At 39.9% G+C, this 11,430-nt stretch overlaps 1 protein-coding gene across 2 annotated transcripts in view; it reads right to left on the minus strand.

Moving 5' to 3' along the window:
* The window catches only part of lgmn (legumain), a 52,689-nt gene extending 42,915 nt beyond the window's left edge, over positions 1-9,774 (minus strand). Inside the window, exon 1 of one of the 2 annotated variants that reach the window (XR_005946266.1) lies at positions 9,562-9,774. The gene's annotated coding sequence lies outside the window, so the exon portion shown is untranslated. The remainder of the gene's footprint in view (positions 1-9,561) is intronic. The other variant, XM_041214301.1, reaches the window with a different exon arrangement.
* Between the last annotated feature and the right edge of the window lie 1,656 nt (positions 9,775-11,430).

Below are 11,430 nucleotides of genomic sequence, written 5' to 3' on the forward strand. Positions count from 1 at the left end.
TGGTTTTCCGTTTTGGATACTGGTGAGGGCAGTGGTTCCTCAGAGGAGTGCAGTCAGACCCAAGTTCGTGGCACCACAGGCATCTCAGCTACACAGGAGGGAGGAAGAAGAGAGGAAGAGCATTACTGATAGGGGATTCGTTAGTTAGAGGAACAGACAAGCATTTCTGTGGTCGTAGATGTGACTACAGGATGGTATATTACCTCCCTGGTGCCATGGTCAAGGGTGTCACAGAGCAGCTGCAGGACATTATTCTGTGGAAGGGTGAACAGCCAGAGGTTGTGGTCCATGTCAGTATCAAATGATTTAGGAAAGAAGGGGGATGAGGTCCTGAAAGCAGATTTCAGGGAGCCAGGAAGGCGACTGAAAGGCAGGAGCTCAAACAGTAATCTCAGTTTTACTCCAGTCCCACACACCAGTGAGCACTGAAATAGAAAAATTGAACACGTGGCTGGAGGACTGGTGTAGGAGGGAAGGCATCAGATTTCTGAGGCTGGTGGGACCTGTACAAGGTGGATGAGCTGCATCTTAGCAGGACCGGGACTAAGATCCTCACAGGCAGATTCGCTAGTGCTGTTGGGGAGGGTTTAAATTAGATTGGCAGGGGAATGGGAACCTGACAGGGAGCTCAGATTCAAGGGAAGCAAAACTGGTAAAAATAGAAAAAGTAGAAAAATAGAAAGCAAAAATAGACGAAGCATAGGCAAGTACCAAATAGAGTCAGAGTAGAGAATAATGCTAAAAAAGCAGAATTAAAAGGCAGTCTATCTGAATGCACGTAGCATTCAAAAAAAAAAGTTGATGATTTGAAAGCACAAATGGAGGTAAATGGATATGATTTAATTGCCATTACAGAGATGTGGCTACAGGGTGATCAAGGATATTCGGCATTTTGGAGGGATAGGCAAAAAGGAAAAGGTGGTGGGGTAACACTCTTAATAAGGGACGAGATCAGTACATTGGTAAGAGAGGATTTTAGATCAAAGGATCAAGGCATAGGGCTGAATTTTACGTCCCTTGGGTGGGTGTGCGCCCAACCTGATAGGGTGTAAAATCACGCAAGAAGTCGGGCGAGCGTGCTGACGTCATTGCACACTTGCTTGCTATTTCACTCGGCGGGCGCAAAACTCAGAAACGTGCCCACCAACAATTAAGGAGGCAATTAAGCCCATTAACGATACAATTGTCTCTGATTTTGAGGCCCTGCCAACCTTATGGTTGGCAGACAGGCAAATTGGCCAGGTGGCCTTTGCATTTTTCATCAAACCACATCCAAGGGCGGGATGAAATTTTCGTTATGAAATAAAATTAAAATAAATATCTGTGCACTTTTATTGGTTACATCTTCAAGTGAATGATTGTGATGCATGGACATTTTTTTGCAGCTCTTTAAACCTTTATTTTAGCATTTTCAGGTCTGCAGCTTCCTGAGGCAGCTGTCTGCCTTCAGAGGTCTCTCTCTCAGGGCTCACCCGTGCCCATGGTGACACCATCGCCTGCCCTCTTCCCACCCCCACTCCAACAGCACTGAGCTTTTCAGCTCATATTTCATGCTGGCTGGCTGTTAATTGGCCAGCCAACGTGAAATCACGGTCGGGTGCCAATCGCAGTTAGAGGCCTATTTCCCAACTGCTCCCAGGCCCGCCGATGGTAAAATTCAGGCTATAGAATCAGTTTGGGTGGAGCTAAGAAACAGCAAAGAACAGCAAACATTGGTGGGTGTTGTTTATAGGTCACCAAACTGTAGTGCTAATGTTGGGCACTGTATAAATCAGGAGATTAGAAATGCACGTAATGTGGGTAGTACAGTAATAATGGTCAACTTCAATTTACACAAAGACTTGGTTAACCAAATCAGCACTAATGTTGTGGAGGAAGAATTCCTGGTGTGCATATGAGATGGGTTTCTGGAGCAGTACATTGAGGAGCCAACAAGGGTTCGGGCTATTTTGGATTTAGTTTGTGTAATGAGAAAATTTTGAAATAATGACTTAATTTTGCATTCAGTAAGCCTGAGAATTGGGAGCAATTTAAAAACCAACAAAGGAGGACCAAGCAATTGATTAAGAAAGGGAAAAGAAAATATGAATGCAAACTAGCAAGAAACGTAAATGCTTCTTTAGGTACGTGAAAAGGAAAAGATTAGCTAGGACAAATGGCAATTATGGGTGGCGGCAAGAGAATTTATAGTGGAGAACAGGGAAATGACAGAGAAACTAAACAGTTACTTTGTGTCTGTATTTATAGAAGAAGATACAGAAAATCTCCCAGAAATAACAGGTGACAGGGACTTGTGAAATGGAGGAACTAGAAGAAATTAGTATTAGTAAAAGAGATAGTACTTGAAATGTTAACTGGATTGAAGGCTGATAAATTCCCTGGACCAGACAAGCTTCATCCCAGGGTATTGAAGGAGGTGCCTAGAGAGAGATAGTGGATGCATGTTATGACACAGCAGTTGGTAAAGGCCGAGTTGTTTAAATCCCAGTGGGAAACTTGAACAACTGTCATAACCTATATTTTCAATTGGTATGTTTGAGATGCAACTCTGAATTCAGGAATAAAACCACCAAGCCTCGATGTTTTTTATATAAAACTAAATTAAACATTTATTAATTTAACTAATTAAACACGTACACATGTCTACAAATTACTACCATAATAACTATAAACAAATCCTCAAATTAATCACTCTCCGGTAAATTTTCACCAATGCAACAGTAACCCATAGACTTTAAACAGACACCAGGCAATTCAAAACGATGTTCCTTTCAATTTGCAGACAGAGTTGTTGACTTACAGGCTGATTAGATCTTAAATGCCTCTGACCTGCACACACGAAACTCCTTTCTGTTTATACCTAGCTTCCCCTTTGAACGTAAAGTTTCTATTGTATTGCTAGGTCTTTTAATTTTACCTTGCCTAACAATGGTCCTTTCATTCCACCAATTTTATTAGTAATATAAACACATTGCTTGGCGTTCCCCAGCTAGGTGCAAGATTTGACCCATTCTTTTGAATGGTTTATTTAAAAATGCAAATTGCACTTTACCTTTTAACTAACTTACATTTATCCAATTAACATCAAAGCACCCAGACTAGCTGGCTTTAACCTAATTAAGCCACGCACAGACAAACAGACACAGACCCTACTACAAGTCCAATTTTAAAATAATTTCCAATAACATTATAGACATTAATATCTCTTTATGACAATGCATTGGTGGTTATCTTTCAAAATTCTATAGATTCTGGAAAGGTTCCTGCAGACCGGAAAGTAGCAAATCTAACCCCACTTTTAAAGAAGGGAGGAAGATGGAGAATGGAATACTACGACTAGTTTGCCATCAGTAGCAGGGAAAATGTTAGAATCTATTGGAAAGGATGTGCTAACTGGACATTTAGAAAAGAATGGTAAAATTGAGCAGTGTCAACATGGATTTACGAAAGGGAAATCACGTTTGACAAATTTGTTGGCATCTTTTGAGGTTATCACTATTAGCATTGATAAAGGAGAATCAGTGGATGAGAAGTCTTTGGATTTTTTAGAAGGCTTTTAAGGTCCCACATAGGAGGTCAGTAAATAAAATTAGAGTGCATGGGATTGGGAGAAATATATTAGTATGGATTGAGAATTGATTAACAGACAGAAAGCAGAGAGTAGGAATAAACAGATAATTCTTAGGGTGACAGGCTGTTACAAGTGGGCTACTGCATGGATCAGTGCTAGGTCCACAGCTGTTCACAACCTATATAAATGATTTGAATGTGGTGACCAATTGTAATATTTCCAAATATGCTGATGACACCAAACTGGGTGGAAACCTATGTTATGAGGAGGGTGCAAGGAGGCTTCAAGAGGACTTGCACAGGCTAAGTGAATGGCTAGAACACGGCAGATGTAATACAATGTGAATAAGCGTGAAGTTATTCACTTTAGTAGAAAAAACAGAAAGGCAAAGTATTTCTTAAATTGTGAGAGGTTGGGAAGTGTGGGTGTCCAAAGGGACCTGGGTGTCCTTGTTCATGAGTCACTAAAAGTTATCAAGCAAGTACAGCAAGTAATTAGGAAGGCAAATGGTATGTTGGCCTTCATCACACAGGGATTTGAGTAGAGGAGTAAAGATGTCTTCCTGTAGTTTTTAAGAGAGCCTTGATGAGACATCACCTGGAGTATTGTGCACAGTTTTGGTTCTCATATCTAAGGAAGGATATACTTTACATAGAGGGAGTGCAGCATAGGCTCACCATATTAATCCCTTGGATAGCGGGATTGTCTTATGAGGAGAGATCGGGGAGACTGGGCCTGCATCCTTTTGGTTTTTAAGAACGAGGAGTGACCTCATTGAAATTTACAAAATTCTTACAGGGTGTGATAGGGCAGATGTAGATTAGATGTTACCCTTGGTTGGTGAGCCTAAAACCAGGGACACAACCTCAGGATAAGGGGGGTAGGCCATTTCAGACAGAAATGAGGAGGAACGTCTTTGCTCACAGGGTGGTGAATCCTTGGAATTCTCTACTCCAGAGGGCTGTGGAAGCTCAGTCATTGAGCATGTTCAAAACAGAAATTGATAGATTTCTGGAGACTAGTGACATCAATTGATATAGAGATAACGCAGGAAAGTAGTGCTGAGATAGATGATCAGTCATGATCTAACTGAACAGCAGAACAGGTTTGATGGGCTGAATGGCCTACACCTATTCTTATGTTCCTACAACAATTTGCATTTATATAGCACCTATAAATAATGGAGTGATTAAAATCTTAGATGCTCAAGGCCAGAATTGGATGAGCCCAGAGATCACAAAGGGTTGTAGGGCTGGAGGAGGTAATACAGATAGGAAGGGACATAGCCATGGAGGATTTGAAAACAGGGGAGGGAATTTTAAAAGCAAATGCATTTTCAGGGTGGGAGCCACTGTGGGCTAATGAAGAAAGAGATTATTGATCAGGACCTGTTCCAAGTTAGGATTTGGGCAGAGTTTTGGATGAGCTCAAGTTTATGAAGGCTGATAGATCAGAGGCTTTGGAATGGTCAAGTCTAGTAACAAAGGCACAGAATGTTGGTTTCAGCAACACATGAGCTGAGACTGGGCGAGAGACAGGCTATGTTACCGAGATAGAAGACAATTGGTTGGTGATGTAGCAGATATGCAGTTGGGGTTTCAGGAATCTCACCCCAGTACAATGCAATCCTAAAACCCTCAATCTTTACCAAATAACATTATCCCACAGTTCTAACAAAAACTATCATCTATCTCTGCATTGCAAAATCTCAGTATTCCTACCTCAGGGCTCCCAAACTCAAGGAGCACTACAACTCTATGAAACACCAGGAATTTCCTTCCTCTGAATCTGAGCCACCAGCATAGACAACATTCTAAATCACTCACTGGTATTAATCTACAGTTCTTCCAACCAAGCCCTTCAAATCAGAGGATGACTCCTCCAGTACTGCATTCTTAAGATCCCTACTAAAATCCTGCCTGATTCCAACAACCTCAAACCAATGCTGTATTGTCCAACATCATCCCTAGCATTACTAAACGCCAGCTATCTACCACAATTTAACTATGTACATTCAGTTTAAAAGGAAAAGTAGGTTAGAAATTGAGTACCTAGGGAATGGAACATGTAATTATCAAAGCCATCGATTTACAGTCTCCACAGAAAAATAGTCCAAATCGGGAAATTCAGAACTTCAACAAAAACCAGAATACCAAGAACTATTTCACTTGTCTGCTCATGATAAAAATCAGTGGTCCTGACGCCATAACATCTTTACTGTTTCAAAAAAAGATACTTCAACTTGACATGAGTAATGTCACTGTCTATTATAACGATGGGTCATCTAGATTGTATTTCCTATCCATCTCTTTTCAAATCTTGGCACACTTCGTATGAACACTATAAAAACAACTTTAAGAAACACAATAGATCAGAGTCAGAAAGTTTGCAGCCTCCTAATTGATCTCTTTATGACAACCTAGCACTTAACGGCAGTTAAATCTTCTGGCCTTAAATCAACATATTCCGTATTGCAAGGCATTACAAATTGTTAGTCTCCACTTGGTATTCTCTTGATCATTTTTTCCTCTAGCAAGCAGATGTTACATTCTCAATGATCAATATTTTCATTAACTGCCCAGTCATATAATAGCAAGATTCAAGTAAATAATAGAATCTCTTGCTTTAAGTACCGGATACTATAATGCTGCATGTTCCACCTCATGTTCACTTACATCTGCCTGAAAAAGAACCGATAAATGCTTGAGAACAGGTCATTTGTAAACCAATATGCTGATTTATGTTACATGAAAATATGGTTTTCAATGAATTTCAATCTGTTGACATAGATAATAACAAGGCATGCCACTCTTCAAGCTATTCACTGCAGAGACTAGCAAATATTGGCAATTAGTCATCTCTAACCTTAGGAACAGGCCAGCCTGCTTCTAAAATTAAAGAGAAAATGTTAGAAACATCCTGCAGGTTGGACAGCACCTGCTCCTGAGTCAGTTTGCCAAAGCTTGTTGTGGAAAACAATCTCGCTTTCCAACTATTCAGCAAATTAAAAATCCCTGACATTTGATAACCACAACTACATTTTTTGAATCATAGAATCATGCAGGAGGCTATTCGGCCCATCGTTGCTATGTTAACTCTTTGAAAGAGCTAACTAATGAGTCCCACTCATCTGCCCTTTCCCCATGGTCGGCAAACTTTTCCTTTCCTAAGTATATACCCAATTCTCTTTCAGAAGTTACTATTGAAACTGCTTTCAGTAAATAGATTCCCAATCATAGTAACATCTCTATTAAATATCTCCTTAAATTTTTCCTAAGAACAATGCCAGCTTCTCTAATCTCTCATGAAACATAAGCCCCTCATCCCTGGTATCATTTTAAGAAAGAATCATTCTAAGAAAGAATGCAAATAAGATTTACAGGTGTGGTTCCCAGAAATGGCCATAATAATTGCCCTTGAGCTGTGTTAGGGATGGACAATAAACATTAGCCTCACCAACGAAGCCCACATCCCTTGAATGAATAAAAAAAGGCCTAACTAGCAAATTGATGAATTGTTGGAGAATGGCCAGTAGAGCTTCCAATCAAAAATTGCTCGAAAAACTCAGCAGGTCTGACAGCATCTGTGGAAAGGAAGACAGAGTTAACGTTGAGTCCGAATGACTCTTCATCAGAACTAAAGAGGAATAGAAATGTGGTGAAATATAAGCTGTTTAAGGGAACAGGGCAAAAGAGACAAGCGGAAATCCTGTCGGAGAGAAGAGCAGTACTTCTTCAAGGTAGGCATTCCTGGAAGAGAAGTGGCAGTCAATTAAACACTGAGATAAAAGCAAAATATTCCAGCATCCGCAGTATTTCACTTTTATCTTAGGGCTTCCAGTCAAGCCTGCCACTGCCTTCTGATCTGTGTGCAACCCCTACATTCAAAATTTGTTGGAGATGAGGCGGTGGTGAATGTTAATGAACCTCACTTACAAACTGATAAGAGTATATGAGAAACACCATTTCTGACGAGTATTTCATCCAGAACAAATCAGCAGTTTATATGTTATGGGGATTGAATCAATTGTGAGCTAATTTAACTCAACAGCACCATCTTAATGTAAATTAAGCCAGCTTTTTTCCAAACCAAGTAGTTAGAAATCAAATAACATGACATCATATAAGACTCCTATCTTTATAAAGTAGCACATTAACTGAATAACTCTACTGGAAATGAATTATGATAACAGTACATCTAACACATACCTCCTATGTGTCACATTTCAAATAAAAAAAAGTATAAAAGGAACAAAGAAAATTGTTTCACAATTGCCAGAACGTGGTCTGAAGGACTTTATCAACACTTTTAAAGTCAGGATTATGACTTTCAGCCTCTAGAGGAAATAACTGATTGTATCACTGTGAGCTTACTTAATAAATAACTTCTGCATTCTTAAAGACACCCAAAGTTTTACCTTAGCAGAATATTACATTCCACATTACATGGTGTAATACATGGGCTTTATAAAAGGAGTCCTGTTTCACTGTGAGCTTACTTAATAATAACTTCTGCATGCTTAAAGACACCCAAGTTTTACCTTAGCAGAATATTACATTCCACATTACATGGTGTAATACATGGGCTTTATAAAAGGAGTCCTGTTTCACTGTGAGCTTACTTAATAAATTCTGCATTCTTAAAAAGACATCCAAGTTTTACCATAGTAGAATATTACATTCTACATTACATGGGCTTTATAAAAGAAGCCCTTCAAGTTTGCTCTGCCATGCCATTCAAAAAGGTCACATCGGAACTTCTAACCCAACTCCAACTTCTCTCACTCTCCCCATGCTCCCAATTCCTTAAGTATCCAAGAATCTCTCAATTTCTGTCTTAAATATACTCAATGACTGAGCATTCACAGCCCTCTGGGACAGAGAATTCCTAAGTTTCACAACCCTCTTGAGTGAAGAGATTTCACCAATGCTGATTTCCTGCCCCGAGACTATAACCCACTATTCTACAGTCCTCAGTCAGGTGAGTCTCCCAGCATTTGCCCTGTCAAACCTCATAAGATTACCATCCAACCTACTGAAAGCAACCCTATGCTAACCCACTAATAGTACAGCATCATGCATAAGTGAATTATTGCATTGTTATATAGAAACTTACAGATTTTATTGCACTGTACATTGATAACGCTTGTTCTAAGCAGTTTGGATGCTGTGGGTCCTACCATGTATATTAAGTAGCCCTTTTATTGCAGCATGATTGGTTTTCTACACGAGAACCTAAAGGTGGAAGGGCGAAAGAACAAGAGGGAATAGAAGGAACTAGGCCCCAGCTCAAAACATATTCCACTCTTCAAATGTAATTTGGAACAACTCAGAACAAGAACAGAAAAACAAAAATTGCTGGAAATGTCGGCTTCGATCTTTTGAGATCTGACAAGAGAAAGAATGAGATAATATTTCACTTGTAACCTCCGGACAATTCTGTTGAACGATCTTTCAACAAAACATCCGCAGTACACATTTAAGCATTTCTGTTCATTGTTCAGATTTGATGTTTTTCTTCTTATCTCAAAAAAGATATTTAATACATTTTCCTGAAGGCAGTTGGAAAAAAGGCTTTACTGTGCCAGTGAACATAATGCACGTTTTATTAAAGATACGTTCACAGAGAATATTAACTAAAATTAGATTACTCCACCCATCCAAATCTCCAAGTAATGTACAATACTATTAGTTATTGTTAGGGATCACTAGTAATTTTCCTGCATTTTTATAAAGCACTAGCCTCACCCTCTTTAAATGAGTATATTAAAAAGGGCAAAAGGAAATCCGACAAAAAAATGCTTTCAGATTGCCAATGATTTGGTTTCCTCGTCCTTTTGTATCCAGAACAGGTCGGTAAACACAGCTATCCTCCCCTTCAACACAGCTTTGAGTCCTTTCTTCGCTCGTCAATGTTCATTTCTAAACGATCTGTACTGAGATCTATTTGACGAAGCCTTTCTCAAGGTGCAACAAGCCACAGCCGCTTACCTTCCGCGATAAACTGTGTCTTATTTGCTCCTCTAGTCGCACTGATTGTCAGTCTGCGCAGCCTCTGCTTTTATGTTCCAGTGAAAGAGGAACTCGCCACTGACTGACACTCGTAACAACCAGTTAAACCCCGTCAGCAAATTCCTGGCCACATACTGCAATCATCTGGAAAGTAAGAAATGGAGACGAGTTTTCCCTGAAGAAAATATATTCAATAAAACTGCTGTAATGCATCAAGTTTCTTTTTTAAATACAGATATATAAAAGCGTACATCTTCCGGTGGGGGGGCGGGTGGTAAAAGAAAAAATCAACCAATGCCATCTGGAATATTGGGACTTATAGGACTTATAGGACGCATTAAAGCTGCCCGATGGGAAAACAAGTTTTTTTAAAACTGGGAAATTGCTGGATGTGTATAAGCCTGTTTCCTTTTAAATAATCGTTTTGAAAATATTATGCTGCATTTTATGGTATGAAACATTTGAAACATTTTCAATCAATTGCATTTAACAAAATAGACATCTCTATTAACCTCTAATATAGCCAACCTTCCAGCAATTGAACATGAATCTCCTGGACTGCGAACAACCCGAGAGAAAGACAATCACAAGGAAATGGAATGTTTTTTTTTGAACACCATTGTTTAATGGGTTATGGAGCTATTGAAGATGTGGGAATGGCTGTTTAATTAGGCGGACCAGTTGGGAAATGATGTGAAAGTGAAAGGCTGAAGACTGTGCGGCAACCCTACTGAAACAGACATTCCCATTTCCTGGAAACTAATTTGAATGTATAAAAACGCATGAACCATTCCATGACTTGTGCGGACTTTAAACAAGAATGAAACTGTTTTTATCCGCTGCCATTTTGACTTGGAGTTTTATACTTGGAAAATGCAAACGGGACAGCAAAACCTTAAAATCACGAACTTCACTGTTTCTCAATAGTTTTCATTATTTTGAGCAAGTATGTGCATGGGGAGATAAATATATAGTGTATAACATGAATAATTTAGCATAGGTACGATAATGGATTAGATTTTTCTCGCAAGCAGACTGTGGGTGGCTGGGAAAATGCATCGACATTAACGGCCAGGTCTCATGGGGTCGGTCAGAGAGCTGCAGCTACAAATAGAGACTCCGCCCCCTCATTCCCCCCGCAATGCAACCTACTGACTCTCGCCACTGAAAAACTACAGTAAACTCTTGTTGGGCATACTCCTCCTACACGGCCTCCAACCAACACAAACTGTCTTTGCATCATCTCCAATATGATAACTAATAAATGAGAGTGTTCAAAGACAAGTTATAAAACTATTTTAGTGCCCTAATGTTTTTCTCCAGGGTTGCCCACGGATTAATTTTGAATATCGAGACTCCACGACAATTGATTAAGGTGAAGAAGTAGTGGGCCATCCTCTAGGAGAGAGAGGTAGAACTTGGAGTAGCAGAGCCTGGACTGTTTTTGTGGAACTTGGGGCAGCACCCCTGCCCCCTCCCAGCCCCACAAAATATACTGTCCCAATCTTCAGCCCAGCCACCAGCTGATGCAGAGCGCGCATGGTGGGGGAATTCTTTATCCATTCAATCCAAAAATTACATTGAGGTCCTAATGACATTATAGAGTTCCAATTTTAAATATTTCAAGTGACTTAGTCAGAGGTCGCCAGCAAAATGGCAACATTTGGTTGCTGAAGCTGAGTTGGTGCTACAGGCAGCAGGATGTCCTTTGTGCCACCCTATGGCACGGTATTGTTCCCATAAGGCCAGCAGTGCATGGACATGGAATCAAGTTTCGGACCAATACTGTCTTTGAATGTGCCAGTCCTTTGCTGGTAGTGTGCTTGTGACACAACTTTGCATCAGTTT

The sequence above is a fragment of the Carcharodon carcharias genome, chromosome 20 (genome assembly GCF_017639515.1).
Source record: "Carcharodon carcharias isolate sCarCar2 chromosome 20, sCarCar2.pri, whole genome shotgun sequence".
Taxonomy (NCBI): domain Eukaryota; kingdom Metazoa; phylum Chordata; class Chondrichthyes; order Lamniformes; family Lamnidae; genus Carcharodon; species Carcharodon carcharias.